This window comes from Accipiter gentilis, chromosome Z, assembly GCF_929443795.1.
Source record: "Accipiter gentilis chromosome Z, bAccGen1.1, whole genome shotgun sequence".
Classification (NCBI taxonomy): Eukaryota; Metazoa; Chordata; class Aves; order Accipitriformes; family Accipitridae; genus Astur; species Astur gentilis.
Window position 1 is genome coordinate 9,134,952 of NC_064919.1, and position 6,069 is coordinate 9,141,020.

Genomic DNA, 6,069 nt, shown 5'->3' on the forward strand with positions numbered 1-6,069 from the left:
CCCCCATCAACCGTCGGCCCCTGCGATTTCTCTGAAGCCCAGGAGAGAGCCGGCGCCGTGGGGCGGGGGTGCCCGCAGAGGTAATGTCCCAGCCGAGTGCTGGCCGGGGGCTGTGGGCGCTCCTGTCGGGCCCGCAGGGTCCCAAAGACGCTGTTGTGCTGTCCTCTTGCCTCCCACTTGCAGTGAGCGTGCTGGACCCGGTGTTCCTGGCTCAGCGGAGGGTTTCTCTAGCCAGGCAGCGGGCGAAGGAAGGCGAGCAGGCGAAAGCCAAGGAAGCCGAGCGGGCGAAAGCCAAGGAAGCCGGCCAGGCCAGGTGAGCCTTGCGGAGGAGCGGTGTGGCTGGCGGCGCGGGGCCACACCGTGCCCTTGTCGTAGTGCGAGGGAGGTGTTTCCCTCGGCCGGGGGGCTGCCTGCGCCGATGCCGAAAGGCCCCGGAGGCGTTGTCCTGCCGGACACGCGGACCTCCTGCCAAACTGCCGCGTGGTGCCGGAGCCGGGCGGCAGGCTGCGAGCCTGTCCCGGAGCAAGCGGCTCAGACTGGGCTCCCACAAGCTCAGCCTGCCGTGCCACTTCAGAGTCCTGCCAGTAATCCGGGAGAAGTCCCAGGAGGAGCTGAAGCAGCCCAGACCTCCAGCTCAGCCGCGGTTGCATCTCCCTGCGTGCGTTCCGCAGCCGTCGGGAACGGTATGCCCTAGGGATTTGCCAGCCCTGCGTCACGTCTTGGGCTCTGGGCCAGGGCAGAAGAGGCGGCAAGAGCTGCCCACCGTCCCAGCCCTCCCGCCCTGCCCAAGCCCGAGGAGACTAACGCCGCCTGTGTGGTGTGTGCCTGCCCTCCAGGGAACGGGCTCGCTCCGCACCGAGAGGGCAGAAAAACGGCTCCGGCTGCTGATGGCATCCAAGCGCCAAGAGGTGGAAGCGGACGTGTGGCGCCAATACCATGCCAGCAGAGCGGGGCGGAACACGGAGCGAGGCCAGGTATGGCATGCACTTCCCAGCCCCCAGGAAAAGGGCATTTCCCTTTCCCGCTCCCCAGGAGGGGAGCAGGGAAGGTCTCCTGGCACGGGCACGGCAGCAGTGCTGTGGCCAGCTGGCCAGGCAGGGGCCTTCTGTCTGCCCGCTGCCCTGCACGTTGCCCTGCAAGAGGAGCTGTCCCTACGGCCCCAGGCCGAAGCGTGCAGTCGGCTGTGGCACGGGCGGTCTGTTGTGTGCCCATACCTCTCCGCGAGGGCTCAGCGCCACCGCCCAGAAGACTGCGCAAGTCACGCGCCTGGGCTGAAGCCTTGGGAGCAGCCCCAGCAAGTGGTGGTGGGGCTTTAGGAGAGTGTCTTCTGCTTTTGCAGAGCGCCTGCCGCTACGTCTTTGAGGATCCCTACCGCCCTCCCCACCTCCTGAGAAAGGCCTATGCCGAGAAGCTGAAGGAGGGGCTGCAGGAGAAGGAGAGACGCCAAAGCGCCGCAAGACGGGGAGCGTCAGAGGGGCCGGCAGAGCTGTACCTCCCGGAGAGAGCGTGGGCAGCGTAAGTGTGTGCTGGCTCCTGCAGAGGCTGGGGAAAGACTCGGGCGGCTCCCACCACTGAGGCGTCCGGGCTGAAGACGGAAGGCTGGCTCAGCTGGCTGGGCTCTGCCTTCCCAAAGCAGGCAGCCTGTGCTCGCCCTCCCCGTGCGGTGACTCCCGGGCACCCGGCCCTCAGCTGCGATGCCCGCTCGGTCCCGGCTCTCGGCCCTGCTGGCTTCAGCCCCGGCCGATCTGCGCTCTCCTCGCCGCAGATGGGTTGGGGCACGAGGGCCCACGAGACGCCACACAGAGCCGCGGGCTGGCCTCGGCAGCACCTCCCAGAACCGCTGGCCTGAGCCAGGCTTTGGGGCGTTGCGGGCCCTTCTGCCCGGCCACAGAGCTGAGGCCCTTTCTTCTGTGTCCTTTAGCAAGGGGGAGAAGACGAGGCTGTTGGAGCGCCGTGGGAAGGCCCAGGGACTGCCAGCCACGCCACGAAGCTGAGAGCGGCCCCGCAGAGTCCAGCGGCAGGGGCCTTGGCCCTCACGGCGGCCACCCGTGTCAGCGGGAGAGCCGTCAGCGGCGGGTGGCAGGGCCTCGGCAAAGGGGAACGTGCCAAATAAAAGGCTGTTGGCGCCTGTGCCCAGCCGGAGTGACCATGCTGCTCTCCGCGCTGCCTTTCTCTGCGTCCAAGGGGATGGGAGGGGCCCTGCAGCCCCCCGGTCGGAGGGGTTCTTGGGCAGGGGGGCGGGTGGGACTGGTCCTGCCAGCTAGTGGCGACAGGCCATGCGACTGGAAGAGCGGTGTCCTTGCCAGGGCGCGGGGCACGGGGGCTGCAGAGCACGGCTTCCGTGCATCCCAACACCACTTTGTAAGGGATAAGCAGAGCGCCAGGTCCACGCTGGCCAAAGAAAACCCCATCGGCTGTGCAGCTTGCTGGAGTACCACGACAGTCGTGGTATTGCACTGATGTACTCTGAAGCTATTTTTTCAGGGCATCAGCTTTACTCTCGGGTGATTTCACTGTCAAGGCTGCCTTTGTCTCCAAAGGCCGTAATCAAAATACTCTTTTGCTCAATACGGATGGACTGTCTCCAGCTACGTTGTTCGTTATACATTCAAAACTTCTATTTCTATGCAGATGAATCTCGGTTTTACTTTGCGTATATGTCTGTGTCGCAGATGTAAACCTGGACCGAATTGCATTGTTTCCCAGACGTCAGACTAAGGATGAACCTGTCCAAAGTTAAAGTTTAGACAAGACGGAATTTTTGCTTGCTGGAGTCTCTCTTCAGTGTGGAAGTGCTGATTCTTAACACACTTCCCCCCCTCCGCCTCTGCCCCCGCCCCCTTGAAACGTTTGGAAAGGAAGCTTATTTTGCAAATACAAAGCGATTCTCTGATTATCTGCATGTATTCTGCACTCACACCCGTGATGGAGGCCTTTCTTTACTAGAGAGGGGGGTCAAACACTGGAACAGCCTTCCTAGAGAGGTGGTCGATGCTTCCTGCCTGTCACTGTTGAAGAGGCATTTGGGCAATGCCCCTCATAACATGCTTTAACCTGGTCAGCCCTGAAGTGGTCAGGCAGTTGGACTAGGTGATTGTTCTAGGTCCCATTCCAACTGGAATAGTTCCGCTCTGTTCTGTTCTACTCTATTCTACTCTGTTCTGTTCTGTTCTGCTCTAGTCCGTTGCAACGTGTACGTTGTGGAGCTCTTTCCAAGCACAGTACCTTCAGTGAACAACAGGGAAATTGAGAAATTTAAGTATATTCTTTTGTTTCTGAGTTAAAAAAACAACATAGGAAACACGTTTTAAGATCACTTACATCTCGGTTTCAATTCCACCGTCTTTATCCTTACTGGCTGCTTTTAGGATGAAGAGTTAAGGCATCACTTTGTATTGCAGGCAAAATATTAATCCCACCCCTGCTTTTGTGAAATTTGTAGTATCAAATGCTTTAGTGTTTCGAAACGGCTTCTATGTTTTTCATCTAACAAATGAAACCTATAGGGAATCCTAATAGAGGTTATTGGTTCTCTATTGGCTGATTGACTGACTGGGCAATATGACCTGTTTCCTCATGGCTTCCTCACAAGAGAAGGCCTTGTTTCCGTTCACTGAACAAATGCAAGATGGAAAGGACTGGGGCCGTAAACCCAAACCTGAAATTTTCCACGGACTTGATGAATCTTGGTAATTTGCTTCCCAAGAAACACCTAGCAGAATTGCCACGCTTCATTTTAGTTAGTTGGGACACAACTACGCAGCTTGGAAAGAAAGGGTGCTGACGTAGCCGTCGTGTAGTCGTATGCCGTTTACGTAGAAAACTGATCTTGCATTTAACAGCGCTGCTGCTGAAAGGCAGCTTCAGACAAATTTTGTCACATGTGACAGCTAACGACATGTTTTGAGGGAGGCTGTATGAAATAGTAAACTATTGCCCTCCGCGTGAGACAAAGAGACGCTTCCTAACTACTTCACACACCAAAGGATTTTGTTCATCAAACCAGTCCTTGTGTTTTTGTAACGAGTGAAGGAGAAACTATTTAAATGCCTCATACTTTGGCATTCCAGTTGGTATATTATTTAGGTTTTTCTTTTTCTTCTTTCTGTTTTTTTGACGTGATGAAGTGCCGTTACAAAAGGAAAACCAATTCATGTGGAAAAATCCTTGGATTTCTGAAAAGAAACTCTGAATAGGGTATCAAACTATTTTGACTCTCAAGGTCCGGCTTGTTAATTGCTGGGTTTTTTTCCTAAGATACTAACAGTTTTTTCACAGTAGGCATTACATTGATGTCTCGGAAACGTTTCGTAATGGATCACTTTGTTCTGTCCTCTGCTGCCGTTTCTAAGTTTAGATTCCTCAACCTGGAGCAGAAATCTTTCTATGAATTGTTCTACAGGTTGGTCTACTCAGTCCATTTTCTATTCCCCTGGTCCTCAAAGCCATGCAATTCTTCCTGTACTTTATTCCAAAACTGTCTTTGAGAGGGTGGACGGTCCATTGTGACATCACCGTGTGGTGGAGGGTGGCATCACCTGGCGGTGGACTGTTGACGTCAGCGGGCGGTGGACTGTGACCTCGCGTGCCTCGCTGCTTAGCTTCGGGCGCCGGCAGAGCCTGGGCCAGTCTGGCTCGTGCCTGGACTCCTGCCGAGCGTGCCTGCGAGGTCCGGAGGGTCGAGCGAGGCTTCTCCTGGTGCCGGGTGGTGCTTTGGGGGCTGCCGTCGGCAGCTCTCGCTGCCCGTCCCGGAGCCACCCCCTGTGTTTCCCCGGCCCTGCCAGGTTCAGGCGGCCGGGCACCGCGGGGCAAGCTTGCAGCAGCGGAGGTGAGCTGTGCGGGGAAGCGTCCCCTCGGGGTGGCCGTGGGGCGGGCGATGGGGCTCGTGGAGCCGGGAGGGTGTCCTTCTCGAGGGGCCTGGGCGTTCCTTGCTCCGCTCCTCTGCCCGGGACAGCGAGCGACCGTGGCCTCTCTCCCTTTTGCAGCGCGCGACACCCTTTGGCAGTGCCGGCGCCAGCGAGGGGGAGCAGCTCCTCATCCTCAGCTCTCCCCAACCTGCCGCGGAGCGCGAACATGGCCACGGAGACGGAGTGGAGCTGCCCCATCTGCCATGATGCTCGAGACGACGTCTCTTACGCCATGCCCTGTCGCCACCAGTTCTGCCTGGGCTGCATCCTGCGTTGGACAGAGGTGAAACCAGAGTGCCCACTCTGCAGAAGACCAGTAGAGCATGTCAGGTTTTCTGTGCTGGCAGAAGACGACTATCTGCAGTGTGTCGTCGCAGACACCGAAGAGCGGCCAGATGCCAGCAGCCAGGCAGGCAGCGCTCCCGGCCCCCTGCCCGAAAACAGCCCCCAGCACCCTGCGGCGTCCCCTCCATCGTCTCCGCAGGGGATACCGTCCCCAGCTGAGCAGGGGGCTGCGGGGCCAGAGGCCGTGGGTGGCCTCCTGCCTGAGGTCTGGGCAGAACTTTTCCAAAGGCAGCAGCACCTCCTCGATCCCGTGCTGCCCTGGCTGCGCCAGGAGCTGGAGGCAATCTTTGGGCCGTGGTGGTGGGAGGCAAAGAGTGCAGAGAGCAGCATCCTGCACGCTCTATGCATCTACGGTCCGGATGCGGAGGTCATGGTCCGGATGCTGCGGCCTGTCCTTGGGGAATATACAGCATCTCTGGTCCACGGCACCATCAACACCGTTGTGCGTCAGTGCAGCGAGGAGGCCCGGAGGCTGCTGCGCTCCCATGGTGCCGGGGAGGAGGACAACAGCCCTGCGGCCAGCTCCAGCTCCGCCAGCTCCAGCTCCACCGGCTCCCAGGAGGGGACTCCCACCCCTCACCCGAGCTCCTCCGGCAGCCCGTCAGGGGCAGAGCAGGAGCAGCCCCAGGAGGAGCCGGGGCAGGAGGCGGCGGCAGGTCCCTCTGCCCAGGGCTGCAGCCGCAGCCCCTCCGCTCCCGGCCGGGGCAGGGACCGCTCGCCCGGGGGGCGCCGGCGCCCCGCAAAGAGGAGGGCCCCTGGCCCCCAGGACTCTCCCCGGCCCTGCAAGAGGCCGCCTCGCCGGCGGCACTAGCAGGGC

At 59.6% G+C, this 6,069-nt stretch overlaps 1 long non-coding RNA gene across 1 annotated transcript; it reads left to right on the plus strand.

Annotated features, from left to right (window-relative positions):
• The first annotated feature begins 271 nt into the window (after window positions 1-271).
• Window positions 272-906, plus strand: LOC126036035 (uncharacterized). Its single transcript, XR_007505083.1, has 3 exons — window positions 272-313; window positions 575-683; window positions 837-906. It is a non-coding gene; the product is annotated as an uncharacterized LOC126036035 (long non-coding RNA).
• Window positions 907-6,069: the final 5,163 nt, after the last annotated feature.